Source organism: Bombus fervidus, chromosome 6 (genome assembly GCF_041682495.2).
Source record: "Bombus fervidus isolate BK054 chromosome 6, iyBomFerv1, whole genome shotgun sequence".
NCBI lineage: Eukaryota > Metazoa > Arthropoda > Insecta > Hymenoptera > Apidae > Bombus > Bombus fervidus.
In genome coordinates this window covers 3,432,400-3,450,005 of record NC_091522.1, presented here as the reverse complement: position 1 = coordinate 3,450,005, position 17,606 = coordinate 3,432,400, and the positions used below count along the sequence as shown (strand labels likewise).

General features: G+C 41.3%; 1 protein-coding gene across 17 annotated transcripts in view; it reads left to right on the top strand.

Moving 5' to 3' along the window:
* The window catches only part of LOC139988330 (bromodomain adjacent to zinc finger domain protein 2B), a 218,292-nt gene that overhangs the window by 50,753 nt on the left and 149,933 nt on the right, over positions 1–17,606 (top strand). For 16 of the 17 annotated variants that reach the window (XM_072005581.1, XM_072005580.1, XM_072005594.1 and 13 more), the window contains exon 3: positions 2,150–2,209. The gene's annotated coding sequence lies outside the window, so the exon portion shown is untranslated. Of the gene's footprint in view, positions 1–2,149; positions 2,210–13,332; positions 13,970–17,606 lie in introns of those variants that run through there. The other variant, XM_072005578.1, reaches the window with a different exon arrangement.

The window sequence follows — 17,606 nt, the reverse complement described above, 5'->3', positions numbered from 1 at the left end:
TCTCTCCCGGTCCACCCACCCACCGACCCACGAAACCGCTCGTTCCCGCGCGTCGACTCACCCCACGTACACCAGAGGCTCACTCCCTATTACTCGGCTCTGCTGCACCGTTCTCTCTTTTTCTTGCCCTTCGCGTTTCTTTTTCTTCCTTTCCTCCGTCACCCTTTCTCTACCGGTTATGCTCCCTTCGTTTACGCGTTTTCTTTCTTCGCGTCACGCGAAGAAAGGTATACGTAAAGAGAGGCGCAGCGGAGAAGTAATCCTTTTCCCGCGTTCTCTCGTGGCTCTTCTTCGTTCTATCCATCTCTTCGCCCTTTCGCGTCGCGAACTCTCCTCCTTCGACTCGCCACGACCTCTCTTCGTTCGTGTCACCGCTGTTCGATCGTTGGTTCGCTCGTTCAACGGCTACAAGCAGCAGAGCCGACCGACAGCCACAGCTCTCCGCGATTATCTTTTGTCCGATCGTACATACGTGCGTGTGCACGTCGCTCCGCAGTATGCTTGTTGCGCGCGGGATGAAAGCGCGAGCAGAGAGGCGCACGCAGTGGATACCGGATACACATGCTCGTTTTAGTTTCTCTCCTCCATGCATCTGTCTTCCTCTTCGTCGTCGTGGTCGACGTGCTCGTTCGTACTTCTCGTTGCTCTCCATCGCCGTCGTCGTCGTCGTCGTTGGTTCGTCGGTCGTCTGTATGCATGTATCTGCGAGTGCCGCCGCCAGCGTAGCGCTACGCCGCGACGCGACGCGACGGCTAGAACGACGAGCTTTATATTATCGTCGCTCCCGGCGATGCCGCGCGTAACACGGGAACCAGTAGCGGTAGCGGTCTGCTCTTCTTGCGGCGCAACAGAGAAAGATGGAGCTCTGGAACGATGGAAAAAGAGGTGCAATGGGAAACAGGCAACGAAAGAGAGAGAAAGAGAGAGAGAGGAGACGGAGAGCGAGAGGGAAGGAGAACGCGGCGAGTCTGGAATTTTGCACAGCTCTGCGGGTCTCGATGGCCGGGAATATGGGTATTATCGGTGGGATGCTTTTTGAAACTGTAGCTCGTTTGGTCCTCTTTCTCCTCTCACTCCGCCTCTCCATCTCCACCTGCATATCCCCCACCTCCCCCTCCTCCTCCTCCTCCTCCTCCACTATGGCGCTCGGCTCTTCTAGGAGGTTGTAATTATTTGCGCGCGTGTGTGTAGGCGCGTTACGCGGTCGCGTAGTTCGATATAAAAGTAACGCTGTCGGGCATGCGGCAAATCGCCGGTTCGTCGACTCGACATCGGTTTCGTATAACGTATCTACAATATAGATACGTAGAGACGTACGTATCTTGCTGTGTGTACGAATGTGTTGAGCACGGTGAACGAGATATATGCTCGAACGAATCTTTATACCTGATAGCTTTTGGTTAAGCCGCGTGTGTACGCTCGCATTCGCGTGCACGCATGGACCATCCGTAATTACAGGGAATATCGCGTCGGCGTTTAAAGCGCGCTCTAAACCGAGACAACGCTAACCGAACGGTACTTTACGAAGACCTTAAAACCACGGGACATACCGGCAACTATAAATAAGGCGAGGCGCGCGAGTAACACACGCGTGCCTTCGTGCATGCCCACAGCATGGCATAGGATATAAGTACGCGCATAGAGAAGCAAAACCTAACCTAAACGCTAATTGAGAAGCTTTCTGGGAAACATAGGGTAAAGTAGGGATTTCGGTAACTTGCGTTCGAAGTTTCAGTTCTAGTTGTTTTAATATTAACTACGTTTCTGAACACCATGATAAGTACATTTTTGTACATTTTCTGATTCGGACGTTACAATATTGAAATGGTGATTGATATGAGATTTTTGTTTTTTCAAGTACTAAAAAATATAGTTTTTTTTTTATAGAGCTTTTTAGAGACAATTGATTTTAACTATTTTTAAAAGGCGTTAGTTGAACACATTGGCAAACGTCAAATGGAAGATGGGTTTTGTACATGCACAGGTCGAGAATATACTGACAAGTAGATTTAGCGAAGGGTAACGCGCGCGCGTCTAGTTTGGTTCTCCTCGCCTTTGCCAGCCCGTTTCGCTCGCTACTTTATGATTTACTATCGTGCCGTTATCCGGTGCACACTCAAGACACGTTTCTTTCTGTTTGATTCTGCAGGAGTTGGAGTGACGAAGGAAGTTCCTCAGAGGTTCTGGTACAATGTCGACAGCCTACAGGGTGAGTTACTTAAAATCGTGCAATTTTTTATACTCGAATTATCATATATTTCGAAAGTGTCATAACTCGAAATAATTCAGTTCGAAGAATATGAAAATCGTCGATAAGGGGTTTCAAACGAAACATTGCAAAAGCATTATTTCACCATTCTTCAGAATCTATAGCAGTCACAGTATAGTTTATACTAGAATTTATTTCTTCCATTAATATTATTTATTTAGCAAATAACTTCTTCTGTAAACTTGCAAATAGTTTTTCGTTTTTCCTGCAAAGCTTGTTTCAGTTTGTGTGAGTTCACTTTTGAGATACACGCGTCGTATATGTACCTATCGTGTATACGGTAAAATGGGTCAGACCTCAGGAAAGTGTAATTTAAAATAAAACACGAAGCTCAATTTTCTAAATAAACATCGAGGTTCCAGAGATTAGACCGTAACCGTTATTATATTTTATTAAATGGAAAATTTCAACCCACGAACCGTGTATCGGTTCTTATTACGAAAGCTTAAACATTTTCAACCAATTTTTTGAGTGTATTCTGGCGAACCTAAAATTTGGCTATCCTTGCGGTAATGACCGCCACGAGACGATCGGATTAAGTTTATCAGATGTTTCTCGATGGATACTTAGCACGTTAGCGGCGGTGAACTCGCGATAACGGTTTTCCATGCTTCGTTTGTTGCGTGTAAATCACCCGTTCCGTGGCCACGTATAATTTGTACGTTATATGCTCGACACTCGGCAACCCTTTCTATGAATACCGCTTCATCGTTCGTGGACGCGTGTATACGCGTATAAACGTCTGTATATATATATATTTGAGTGTAAACTCTCGCGCGCATCAACTCCCCTCCTTTAGCTAGCGCAGCCTCGTTATCTGTGCGAGAAAGCTCGATTGATGTCGTTTCACGCACCGACGATCTTTTTGGATTTTGTATCAGTGTTAGCAAAGGGATGAGAGGGAGTCTAGGTCGAGATTAATGTGAGGATATTTTGCTGGCAATTAGCGAAAGTGGAAAGTTCCGTTTCCCGGTGCAACTACCATGACAGGATTTTCCAATTTCGTCAACATCGTTTTCAGTAAATGTTGGTTTCTTCGTCGTGACTTGGAAAGCATTTTTGAAGATCGTTTCCCAACGAGATTCGGAATAAATGTATTTTTAACTTTATCCGTAGATATTTGTGTTAATTCTTTCGCTATGATACCCCCAGAGTCCTTTACGGTGAAAGGGTTAAAAGTTACCACGCTAAACGACGCGAAATTCATGTTTGAATTTTACTTCAAATTCTATTAAAACTCTTCTAATTTTAAGAAACTCTGTCGAAATAGAAACGAAAGAAAGATACCTCCTCTTATTGCATTCTACTATATAATCCTATTATGTTACATGCGCGTAACGTATTTGTATTATAAATGTTCATAAAACTATGTCAGACGCTATTTATCAGAAGCATTTTCCCTTCTCGTATTTACGTAATAAGAGATTAAATATGCAAAACTCAGCGTTTCTTTTTTTTCTCGGAAATAAATAAATCGTCGAAAGAAAAAAAGCAGAAAGACGATGAAACTGGAAATATACTGGTTGCCGTGGCATTACGTTCCGTGGGCACGTCGAACTCCCGCGAGTCGTATAATTTGTCACCGGATGACGTCAACGGACAGTTCTGTTTCTTAGGCGGCGCAAACGTACTTACGTGTGCATCGTGATTACTGCATATACGCTCATGCTGCACCTTGCGCATGGAAATACAGGAATACGAGGTAGCGTGTTCGCCAACTCGCTGGAATGAGTCCACTCGCCTCGTTTCTCCAACGACTACGGTTCCTCGTCGCTGATCGAACATTCCACCTACGCCCTTTCACCTTCTTTCTATCTTTCTCTGTTACTAGTGTAAGTCCGCATTCCCGTCTTTCTCTAAAGGTGTGTTCCTCGCAGATATTCGCAAATTACTTGGATCCAAACAGTTGAATTCGATTGACGTGTACAAACGAATTAATTAATAATTAGAAATAGAATTTACTACCTTTTTATGGTATCAGCGGGCTATAAATTACACTGCTTTTTGCATTAACCAGCAAGTTAAGCGAGAACGGTTTTTATACTAATTTAGGAAACTTAATTTCTTAATCAGACTCGCAACTGAAAACCTGCGCAAAAGGATCTGCAAATAGGGAACTTGTCAAGTAACGAAATAGTTCTACGAAGCTTAACTATCAGGAATTGTTTATTATTGCGTATTAGTTTTTAAAAATCAATTTGATCTTTTCATGGTACTCTGTTACACGTAACTATGACGATTATAAAGAAACACTGCATTTACCTTTATTCCTATCTAATTTTTCAATGAAATCTTCTCGCATACATCTTGTTCAAAGTAAGCAATTGTCCGCATACTTTCGAATTAAAATTAACATAGATATTATGTTATGTACGTTCTTTGTATCCTACTATCTTTTACTTTCTACATTCGGTTCATTTCAATATTTCAATTGTAGAAAGTATTTCAATGTCCATACATAGATATCCTAGCTATAAACATTTTGCAAGCATCGTTCGTGAACACCAGTCGCGAACACGTTTGCTAGCGAGTACACGCGTCTTAACATTAAACGACGTCTGGGAGAACGCTTCGTTGCATATATTACGCGATCATGTTCGCTCGTGCCTTTTCACGTTCGTCATGCGCAAGTTTCCTTTTTACCGTTTTATTGGAAAATAAGTGGCCAAAAGGGAGGAAAGGTTGGTTTTCTCTCCCTGGTGTTTCGCCTTCACTTTGCGTCCCTCTCGATGCCGCGACCGAATTTATGGCGCAGATAACTCGGGCTAAGTACGATCTTAAGCGACTGGAGGGGCGTAAAATATTTTATGGTTACAGTAAATTTTATCGGTTTATATCTCTGCTCTGTTAGCTTCGTATTAATATAAGGTGATCTTCGCCGTAGAAACCGACGCGACCAAGCGATATTTTAACGAACGAATCAGCTTCGTTTGCGCGATACCGACGCGATTAGTAAATCGGATACCTGGATCGTTTCATTAAAGCTGTCAATTGGCTTTAAATTTCTTCTGCTCTTTCTCTCTGCTCCTTCGATTTATCGGTCACATTTAGTCGGTTATTATACCTTCACGGTGGTTTATTTAATAAAAACAGAACGAAAGAAACGGAGTAAAAGAACAAGGAGAGAGAAATAACTTGGCGTTTAATGAGAGTTCATCGGCCCTCTACACTTTCTCACGAAAATATTTAACAGCTACTGTAGAGAAATCTTTTATGTCCATATTATGTGTGTTGTATAAAACATTTTGGAATTTCATTAGCAAGATATTTATTGCAAAAGTATATTTAGTAATAAAAATTACACTAAACATACAGTAAGTGTCAAAATGATGAAAATTGACTCTTTAAATACCTTTATGACCTCTCTGAAGTATATAACTCCATTAAATATTTTCCGTTACGTACATTTTCAGATTTCTTTCAGATTTGACCAATGCGTTTACTCATTACACGATCAATGAAATTTCAGGACGTTTCGTATAACAAATAATATTCATAAAAGGTATCTAGAATTGTTTGAATACTTTGTTGGAACTGTGCATATCATACACCCTTTTTCTCTTCCTCCTTTTTCCTAGCTCTTGTTTCTACCACTTTTATTCCAACCTCGCGACGATTCACTTCGTATCCGAATGCAAATCCCATTACTTTTTACCCTTTGTTTCTCCGCGAGCCGTGTCTCTTACACTGGCCGCTCAAGAGCAGCGATTTTAAAATTCGCGCTTCGTGCGCGTCACCGTCCACCGAGACGCGACTCGAATCGGTAACTTGCTCGTCTTTTCGGATACGTTCGAGGATCAGAAGCCCCGAAAATCGTGACTCACGCGAGTATTTGTCCGCTCTGCGACCTCGAGCTCTAGTCGAAATTTTAAGTAGCACGCTGCTACGTTCTCACGTAATTTCCAATATGTTCTCCGACTGTTCTCCGCGTCAACTCTAATCGAAGTTTAAGGAATTCTGCGTAATATCAAACGTCAAATTCGGTCGTTCTTTGCTCTTCTATCCCATTTATTATTCATTATTTCTGTTTCTTAACAACGTTAAAAGACGCTGTCGTATTTGCATAAATTAGCATCGTTCACACACTCGCCGGGAAGAAATGAATTAACTAAAAGGATACAGATGAGAATGTTGAAAAGATCATGTTTGGAGATCATTTCTTTATCAAAAACATATTTTTCTCCGAATTTTGAAAGCAACAGTCACGATCGTTTAAATAAAATTATTAATCGCGTCTCTTAGTTATCCTACTTTATTCGTTAATTATTATTCTTATTATCTATCATCGTGTCACACGTAATTTCTTTAAATACAACGCACTATACGCACCGCATAAAAGTTCCTACTATCGCTCGACTGCCTCATCGATCAGGCCAACTAACTATAGCTTCGTTAATTAAAGTGTACAATTTATTATTATTTCTTTCGTGTATTGTAGCTTGCTGAAAATTCAACAACTCACTATATTCTTAGGATACGTAACTCAATGTCACTTCCGCTACATCCATCCAACGCGTCACTCTATAGCAGCGAAAAGTTTCTCAGCGTGTTGTACGCGTACACGTGACGAAACAACAAAAAACGAACACACGCACGCTCCTAGCGGAGTTAATCTGAGTGCGCCGGTGTCACCAAAGGGTTAATTGGGAAGGAGCAGCGAGCCGCGAATACTACGCGAGGCTACCTTAAAAGCAAGCAGCGACGTTGGACCCGAGGCGAGTCGCGCGTTGGAAGCTGCCGGCGGGCTAGCAAAAGATGAGAGAGATATATGTATATATATATATACAGGGTGTATCAGGAAATTGGTGTCAAACTTTATGCCGAACTGCTCTTAGGAACCAGCAGAGAAATCTTGAAGCTGCGGATCATCTGTGTCTCGATACGCGTATGATAAATGGATAATATATTTTCTTTTTTTTTTTTTTTAACAATATTTTCTAAAAATATGTACATGTCTTTTGTTGTTTGAGGCGTTTTAAACTTCTACAAAGTTGTCAAAATTGGCTGTACTCCTTTTTACACTCACCGTACCATCTTCGCCGGAAGTTAGAATCTAGCACAGTGAACCTTCATCTAGCAGAGTTGCGCAAGAAATTGAAACATCCGGATGTAAACTGTCGAAGAATGGCATTCGAACGAAGAATTGCTAGCCATGTCACCGTGAAGACAATCGTGCATGACCAACAGTTGTTTCCTTGTCGTTTAACATCTGTAAATAGGTAATATATCTCAGCAATTCGCAAGTATTGGGTCGTCCGGAAAGTTCCTTTCGTTGTATAAGAAAATAATTTTTTGTTTTATATTAGTTTATTGAATTATGCACGAACATAATAATCATATCTGATTCAATAAAATAATATAAAACAAATTGTTCATCTATTATCACATTACGAAACGAAAGAAACTTTTCGGACAACCTAATATAATATACAGTAACCCAGACTCTTAGGAGAACGTCTCATAAATCTTAAATTACTGACATTCGAATCCACGTTTATCAAAGGCTTCTTCTTTCTTCCGGCGATTACCACTTGGAATTTTGCAACAATTTTCTGAAACACCCTGTAGAGAGAGGAAATCAGAGAGAAAGGGAGAAGACGAGACCGAGGGACAGGCGCGGCGAGGTACAACGAGAGAGAGCCGGTGGAATCGTTGCGGACGCATGAAACGGCGTTAGCTGCGCACGCCACCGTCTCCGCCGGAAATTATGCCAGCTCTCCGTTTCTACGTTCGGTGTAAACGAACCGAGGTAACGCCGGCCGGCCAGCGTCGACCATGCCAGTGCGGAACACGCCCCCAGGAACTGCGTTTCTCGTGGGCGACGGCCTGAAATATCGAGCGCCTTGCCCACGTACACACGCGAAAACGATGGAACCCGACCGACTGTCCGGAGAGAAAGAGAGAAACCGGCCTCTCTCCGGCGGTGGGTTGCCCGGGACGAAAACGAGAAGGAAGCAGGCAATCGGGACAGGTTCGACGCTGGATACGAACGATCGTTGCAGAGAAAGAGAGAAATATTATAGAAGAGGGTGGGTTCCAGCCAGCTTTCCAGGGATAATTTTCCATCCTTCTGACCCTTCTTCGGTTAAGGAAAATCTCGACCGGAATACCGCGTTCCTGTTCGCTACGCACACCCACGGAACAGTTTAGGGTGAAGGAAACTACGTTTCGATGAGTCGATGATGCTTGTGACAATGTTGAGTTTCGCGAGATACGATAGGCGAGGTTTATGTTCTTATGTTATGTCGAATTGTTCTTGGAGATTCTTAGGTAAAGAGGATTAAGAGCGCTTTCTTTGTTGCGTCTACCATAAAGATGCAACAGACTGAGAATAGGCTGAGATTGGAAAGGAAAAATGTTGCTGTTGTAGTTTGGTAACATTAGAATCAACGTGATCTGTGTTAATATCGATCTACTATAAAATTGGAAAATGAGAGAAAATCTTGCAAGTTTCTGTCATCTTTTCGTGATAAATGAATTTATGGAAGCGAGACGTTTATTCCTCTAGAATTAAACGTTAGATTACAATTACTAAGGATGCGTGTCCTGATGAATAAAACATTTGAAGATGTAACGATTCTCATAATCATCTATATACACGTTTGACCATTCCGAACGTTGGTTCATTATAAAATATCCATTACAACCGTTCTCTTAATCATGTACCTGAATAATGTAATTCAAACACTTACAAAAGTAGAATTTGCCAATTTGCTTTCTCAAATACTGAAATACTCTTCAAAAAAGTAACATTTAAGCATCTACATATTTTACTATTAATTAACTACTTTAAAAAAATACGTAACAATAGAATATTTTTATATTTATTGATTTATTACTTTCTTACAATTCCATGTTATGACTTAAACGACGGTTGACACATTTATAAAATTGTAGAACCAGTCATTTTGTCTTCTGTGCTACTTCCAGCGTTAGTATCTAGCGATCTAGCGATCGACCTGGAATTTTCCTGATAACTGATACCATCATACTGAATGATAGGCGGTAAAAATTTGAAAAACGTGTGGCAAGTTGTAGAAAACGAGGAAACTGGTTAATTCGATAAACAGATTGCAGGACCCTTTTACACTTTGACTGGTATTGGTATAAGTAGCCTTGATACAAAATTATTTTCAGTTTGAATACACAAAAAAACAAGATAAAATTCATTATATTATTCTCTTAGTTGTCGTTGCGAATGTCGTTACATCAAAAAACATAAGATGAAGTAGGAAGTTTAAAATAAAATTGTAAAACCAGTTAAATTTGACTGGTGTGGTAGTTGTAGTGTTAATTAACCAGCCTCTATTGCCTCATCAAACGATCGACGGATTAATCAAAATTACACGGCACATAGTAGGCAAAGAGTTAAAGGAACCGCTGTAATAGAACGTTAGCTGAATGTTGTAAAATCCAAGGTGGTTATGGTTGTTATTATCGTTTACCTAGCTCGCTAAGAGATCCAAAATCACTAAGATTTTTAAGCGTTGTGATCATGTACGCGCATGTTACACGGTCACGAAGTTGGTTCAGGGATCAAAAAAGTTTATGTTACGTGGGTGGACGGCTTAGAGAGAAAATTAGATGCTGGCAGAAAAGAGGGAAGAAAAACAACGGTGGGGAAGTTTCGAGGGATAATTTTCCGCCTTCCTAGCCCGTGGCGGCTACGCGAGCTGAGGAAACCCGGATACGAGTCGAGCTGCACGCAGCTTTTTATAGTTTCTTAGCGTGGAAACGCTGTCCCGAAGCAGGTTGCGGGTTGACGCATCTATTACGAAAGAAGTAATTTAATCGGCGTTCCGTGAAAAAAATCGAGAAACCTGTTATTAAAGCTTATCATTAAACTTTGACGCATCGTGTTTATTCGATCTTCTCAAGAATACGAAAGTTTGAAAAGCTTTTGTTTCTTGCGAATAGTGTAGTCTGTTATCAGTTATTAATCGGTAGAAGATAAAACGCGCAATATTCTATCATAATATAAATCGCAATGTAAACTTTTCACACGAGTATGTTAGTTTTTTCATAGACAAATGTGGTGTTTCTGTTGGCGTTGTTTTATAGAACCTCGGAGGATTTAAAAAAATGTAGCGTGTATGTATGATATTTAGAAATCCTAGCTTAGGATTTTAAGCACATTTGATTCATGGCAGAATTTTAACATAAGCGATACTATAAAGCGTATTCAGGGTGCAATGGGTGCAATTCTTTCGCTTTATGAATTTAATTTCAATTTATGTAGCGAGTATCAAACGTGTGTGTCTGTGTGAACGAAGCGCGTGAATTCCAAAGCTTTTTTAAGGCATTGCTTAACACTCACATCACTTGGCCACATATGTATATAAATATTTACAGATAAAATTACAATTAAAAACAATAATACACTCGTACTTCGATTCCAATAAAAATCAACATTAACTTTGCCAAAAACACCTCTATGCATTTGGTAATTGCAAAAAAAAAAAAAAAAAGAAAAAAGATGGAAATCCGTCATTTTGACGAGTTTGGTAGTTCTAGCGTTAAATTTCAGCGCTATCAAACAGTCGAACCAAATGAAACATCGATTCCAGTGCGTGAACGTGTGTACTATACGATAATTTCGTTGGGAATCATGCGATTGTTTACTTAGCGTTGCGCGGCGATTCTTTCTCGTTTATTTTCAAACGCATTCGCGGCCCATCGATAAGCGAAAATTACAGTAACGCAGCAGGCCGAACGAGTTACGAGTGCTTTTTAATTGCACGCCTGCTCCCGATAAATCGGTTTTTATTTCGTTCGTTCCACGCCGAATACGAAACTGCTTGCTCTCCTCGCTGATTTTTGTCTCGGATCCACTGCGAGCTTGGGCGATATCGTTCGTGGCTAAGAGCATGGCTCGTGTTTTAAATAGTCGGCTTAAATTTTGATTTTCAACTTTTTAGCAGGCGGAATTACCGGCTAACTGGCGCGGGAAATTAAACCGCCGATTCACCTCTTATATTTCGAGCAAGTTTCACGCGTTAACATCCAGTTAGCTTGCAGCTCGCATGCTGTACATTTTCCCACTACTTTTTTTTTTCACGTTTCTAGTTACATCACCTACGATATTTTTTTCTTTTTTTTTTTTACAACCGTTTTCACTTGAACAGATACGGAGTATTCTTTCCTGTTACATCTGTCTTTAATAAGTTTAGAAATGTCTAGTGTGTCATCACGTAGCTACAAGTTATCGATAGATTAATACATTTGTTTGCATAATAGGTACAAGCTCGATAAGCAATAGACCGAACGACGTTTTACGCGTAAATTGTACAATTTACAAGTCACCTCATTACCTTATCTGTCTTTGCAACTTATCAACTCATTAATATGATGAATAATATACCGCTCATAACAATTAAGGAATCGTTATTACCAGCTATTTTGTTGCACCAACCAACTATGTAAATAGAAATTATACACACTATATAGTTGATATGTTATAATTATTTTTAAAAAGATATAGAAACGCAACGAATAGAAAAATTAAAGCGACACGGATGGCAATATGAATAATTTGAGTAACGCAAAAATAAGAGTGTTATTCGAATTTAACACTAGAACTGGCGAATATTAACGCTAGTATGCATCTAATCAAACTTATTATACAATAGAACCTCGTTTATCTGCATATCGTTTATAGGAATAATATTACAGATATTAAAATATGCATTCACTTATGTTGTAATTTACGTGAAAGAAAGCGTATGTATGAAAGAACGGTTGAAATCCTAACGGTTGGATCATGTTATTGAATTAACACTAGAAATCGATAGTTCACACGAAGCTATTTCTACCGAAACCAGTGAAGACGACTGGTCTTGAAGAAATACGTAATAATGGACTATTTTTATATTTATTGGTTCATTGCTTTCTTACAGAAGCAATTCCATGTTATGTAGTACATTTTTGGTATTATTAATCCATTTGGGATCGTGATCGACCTAAACGAGGGTTGGCACATTTATAAAATTGTAGAACCAGTCATTTTGTCTGCTGTGCTATTTCTAGCGTTAGCATCCAGCGATCTAGCGATCGATCCGGGATTTTCCTGATGACTGATATCATCGTATCGAATGATACGCGGTAAAAATTTTAAAAACGTGTGGCAAGTTGTAGAAAACGAGGAAACTGGTTAATTCGATAAACAGATTGCAGGACTCTTTTACACTTTGGCAAGTACCAATCATTTTAACTGGTATTGGCATCAGTAGCCTTGATACAAAATTATTTTCAGTTTGAATACGTAAAAAACAAGATAAAATTCATTATATTATTCTTTTAGTTATCGTTGCGAAAGTCGTTACATCAAAAAAATTGTAAAATCAGTCGAAGAAATGCATGTAAGAGGTTCATCGTCGTTGATCCTAGAGGATTCGTTAATTTTTTCGCGAATCAGCGCCATTTCCGTGCAGTTTTATCAGCGATCAAGCGCCTTGTGTTGCTCTGCTGATGCTCTTCTGATGGAGCAGGTCTGTGGCGTGGAAAGAAGCAGCCTTTAAGCAGTAATTCGGCGGTGCAGAATGCAAAAGTCGAGTCACGGCGGAGGAAGACGGTTGCGGAGGAAACGCGATAAAAGAAGGGGACTGACGATCGGGTGAAAAAGGAAGAGGAAAAAGGCGGTCTCGGTGGTGGTGTGCTTGTTTGCAACGAAGATCCTGAGAGCGCGCGAAAAGAGGGACGGAGACGGTGCGGAACCAAGAACGATAAAGATGGCGTAGAATCGCGAGAGAACTAGAAAGAGAGGACAAGAGATAGGATGAAGAGGAGACGATTCTTTTGAGCCCCGGCCAAGTTTTGTGGCCTGTTGGCCGGCTCGTGGAATCCAGTCGCAGGCGATTTCTCGTCTCTGCGCCTTTTAACCGTACTACGTGTCGCGTTCGTGTGTGCACGCGTGCAGGCATATGTCTGCAACAGTGCAACCGAGAGGAAGCGTAGCGTGCGTGTATACAAGACGAAGAGGCCACAGCTCGTGTACCACGTTGTGTGTATTTGAAAGAGCGCGAGTGAATAAGAGAGAGATAGAGAAAGAGAGACGAAGGAATGAGAGATCGGTGACAGAAAGAGAGGCAAAAGCGAGGAGAGCGTCAGAGTAGCGAGGATGCAAGGTGCTGGCAGACGAAGAGAGACGACGGAGGAAGGAACGAGAAACCGTACACGTTTATTACACGCTGTCCCTTGGATCGCGCTACAGCCGCTGGCAAGACGTTCCATTAACGTCGCTCGGTACCTACGCAATTATTATACTTCCTTGTACAGCGCGTTTAATCGCGTGCGCCACGGTTTTCTTAATCCACTGGCCGATGCGAGTGGGTGCTTCGCAGCTACATCGATATTCTCGTTACAGTTGCGCTAGTGATCGTCGTCGTCGTCGTCGTCATCGTCGTCGTCGTCGTCGTCGTCGTCGTCGTCTTCCTTGTGAGCCTTTTAATGGAAAGAAACGAAGAAAATGTTAAAGATAACGTTTCAGTGATTAGTCAATGACGAGCCACGGTGGTTAGCTGTTGTGTGTTCGTTCGACTCTCTTCCTCTTCCTCTGTGTTTCTCTCTTTATAGTTTGATGATGTGTAACATGCAGAGTGTCGTTCCACGAGTACCGTCGCGACGCGTGTACAACGACTGATACGATCCAGGTTGCAGAAGCCGCGCGTGTGCACGCACGCTGCTCCTCGCCAGTTCCTCTTGGTACGTATTATTACAGACGTGGTGTACGCGATCGCGATACGCTCTTCTACCAGGCAAGTTGCTTTCAACGAACTACATTTCCCCCTGTGTCGATTTTACGCAGACTTCGCTTCGATATGACAGAGGCTGAATGACGCTGCAACTGGGAAACGCGTAATGTGTATTCTTTTCTTAATTGATCGGCTATGTTGTTTGCACAGCGGCTGACGCTTTGATATCAAACTCGGTCGCTGTAAACGTTGTTTCTTGAGCAAGTGGATATCTCGCGATGAGCCAAGTATAAAGTATAATTCGACGAGGCAAAGATTTATCGCTTTGATCGTGAATAGACTTCGTCGGTAATTACAATCTCAAATTCAAATCGTGTTTCAGTGGTATTTTACAAGCCACTGATAAAACACATACAGCGTTTGTCATACAATTTGGTTAAAAGGTGATATTTTTGTCACATTTTTAAAATCGAAAACCGTCTCAAACGAAACAAGGATTATACCTGCGAGTTCCATGAATTTGATATCGATACTTCATAAAATCTACGAAAAGTTTCTTTCGTTTTATAAGGAAATAATGGCTGCACATTTTCCGTTTTATATTGTTTTAATTTGTTCTATCGAAATAAAGATCACAACGTTCGACAGATTAGGTTTCATGTTTGCATAAAGATGCGTCTGTAAAAGAAAGACACTTTTCGGGCAAACTAATAACTACAATATTTAAAAAAAAAGAATCCAATAACGAAGAGTTTCATTTGACACAAACACGTATATTTTATATATTCAATAATTTAGAAGCGTTAAAAAACTAATATTTTTATTATTACTTCGTCCGTGCCTTTCGGCTTTGGACGAGTTTTCGGTTTTACATTCCCTCCTTCTTATGGCGTTATCACCTTATAAGAAATGAATAAAAGCCGTCACATAATTTGCGCATGGCAGTGTATAGATGCACACTATTTGCAACTGCAATGTCTTACTTAATTAGAAGTCCGTGGCGTGTAAACGAGACAAAGCCGCGAGTCGACGCATATTTTTGGAGCCGTGGTACGATTCTATCGTGACAGAACGTGGCGCGTCGCGATATGCGAAGCCGCAGAGAGAAAAAGAGAGAGAGAGAGGGTGGAAGGGAGAGAGAGAAGGCTGGGGTTTACATTTTTAGCGTAGCTTGGCAAAGATCGACCCCGAGGAAGATTCATGCCGGCACGCCGTCGAAAACAACTTTTAATACGGCTTCGATCGGCGGAGTGCAATTCGAATTTAAATTGGCGCAGTCGAGTAGCGCGCGCCTAGCGCCGCTGCTCGTTACGAAACTTCGTTACTGCCGAGTATTTTCAACCCCGAAGATCTCGATGGCTCCGGGGCGAATCCATTAAAGGTAAAAGCTTCTCGTTTACATCTGCCGTTGCTCGCGTTCAGACTTTCTCTTTCTTTCCTTTCCTTTCCTTCGCCGGTCGTCGTCGTGTCTTCTTTTATCTCTCTTTCACGCAGGATGTTACGATTCCTTCGAAACGTCAGCTGGTTAGCGCGACGCTCGTTCCACGTTATTATCCGGTCAACCGATGTCACATCTCGATTTTCCGTTTTTTCAAACGTCTCCGTTTTCAACGAGATAAATCGTTACTTCTTGAGTTTAAGTTGGAATGCGCGATATCTGTACACTAAATTCGTGATAAAATTGAAATCAGGCTGAGTCTGTGACTCTAAACCAGACAAAGATTAAGAATAGACACTTTATCTTGAGGAACATCAAGTTTGACAACTTGTCAAGAACACGTAGAGTTACCTAATCGAAACTGGAGAGGAGTAGACATTCACGATGTGAATGTGTGTATGAATTTATTATACATACCTATTCTTTATTTGATGTGGTTTATTGATTAGCTTACGCCTTCTTTAATTGCCATGTACTAACTCGGACACGTTTTTGTTACGTTTGTTAGCTGATTGCGTGAAAGGCGGTCATCCTTGTACAAAGACAACGCTGAAAAGTCATAAAATAAAATGAAATATCGATCATGCTGTTACAAGTATAACCGCTCTAGAAATTCCTAATTTTTCAAACTTATGAGATTAAATAACTCGTCTCTTGAAAAATTAAGCGGAACGTATAGTTGATCGATCATGGCTTCTGAGAAATTCCACTTTTATCGACTCCTATCAATAAAATTAGAATATGCATAAATGTAACGCTGTATACCGTGTGAAGAACATTCAAACTAAATTGAACAACATTGCGTGTATCTGCGTTTGCAAGATTTTAGCTGTGTCGCCTGCATTACGTTCTTTTCCTTGAAAACGCCGAGCAATGAAGAGGCTGAAAACCTGTACTGGTACGTTGAATAACGCACGCTGGCTGGAAATTCATTCAGGAAATCGGGGGACGTATCTCGTAACAATGGGCCGCGAGTGTACGAGGGCGAGAAATCGGCGATCGCGGCGTCGCGGCAAAAAAAAGAAAAAAGAAAAAAGGCGGAAAGAATGGCGGACAATGCGGAAATGCAAGATGGGGAGTCGAGGCTTAAGTGCAGCTGCTGTTTAGCCGTGGAACGAGCTCCACACTCGCTCTCGTAATCGCGCCAGGACCGTACTTACGGACACTATGGACAGATTCGAGAGAACGCCGACCGTGTCTCTACACGGTGACCTTTTCGCAGTGCACCGTAGAAACCGCATCGATGACGCACTAAGTCGAACGACAACCTAACCGTTGACGTGTATTCGTCGTATTCATAATGAACAATATGTAAACGGGGGATTTTCAACATTTTACATTTCATGGCACACGTAAATCGAAATTACTAATCCTTAACGCTCCGACTTTTAACACATTGTTGACCGGTCACGAGTTAACTCGTGTTTTCATAGCCAAACGTCGACTTCTCAGTGTGCTGTTGGAGATGATACAGTGCAATTGTTGGGCAGCATACCTCAAGCTGTGTCTCTCGCTTATAAGACCCGTCAAGTTGCGTCCTTTGTTGTAAAAAAATGTCAACGATGACGGAACGTAGCAACGAAGAATCTTTCAATGAATTACACGCGGGTGTTTTATCTGATTGTCCGAGTGACTGTGAATCAAATTGTGGCGACTTGGAAAATGATACTGTATCAGAAGATAGCGAGTCTGATATTAGGCCAGCGAAATATCATTAAACCTACGCGCATATTACAATGCAATAAGCACGTGAAAGGGGTAGATCGTGCGGATCAGTTTTTGGCGAATAGCAGTATTTTACGAAAAGCTTCAAAGTGGTCGAAAAAATTAGCATTTTTTCTGATAAACTGCACCTTGTTCGATGCATATAAAACGTACCGTACCTATCTGCCAAAAAATAAAACAAGATACAAAAAGTTTCTATTGGAAGTAGCCAGAGAATGGATAACTGTGGATTCCAAAGAATGCAGCGTTGCACCTCACGCTTCTCGAATTTCTAAAACAGCTCCTTATAACGATGCACCCTTTGGGCTTTCCGGACTCCTGAGAAACCATGTCTTAGAAAAAATAGTCACTGGCAGAGAAACAAATCCGACTAGAGCGTGTAGAGTATGCCCTTGAAAAGGAAAACGCACCGAAAGTAGATATATTTGCAAAAGCTGTTGCGTACCATTACACGTGGGTGATTGCTACACTGTTTATCATTGGA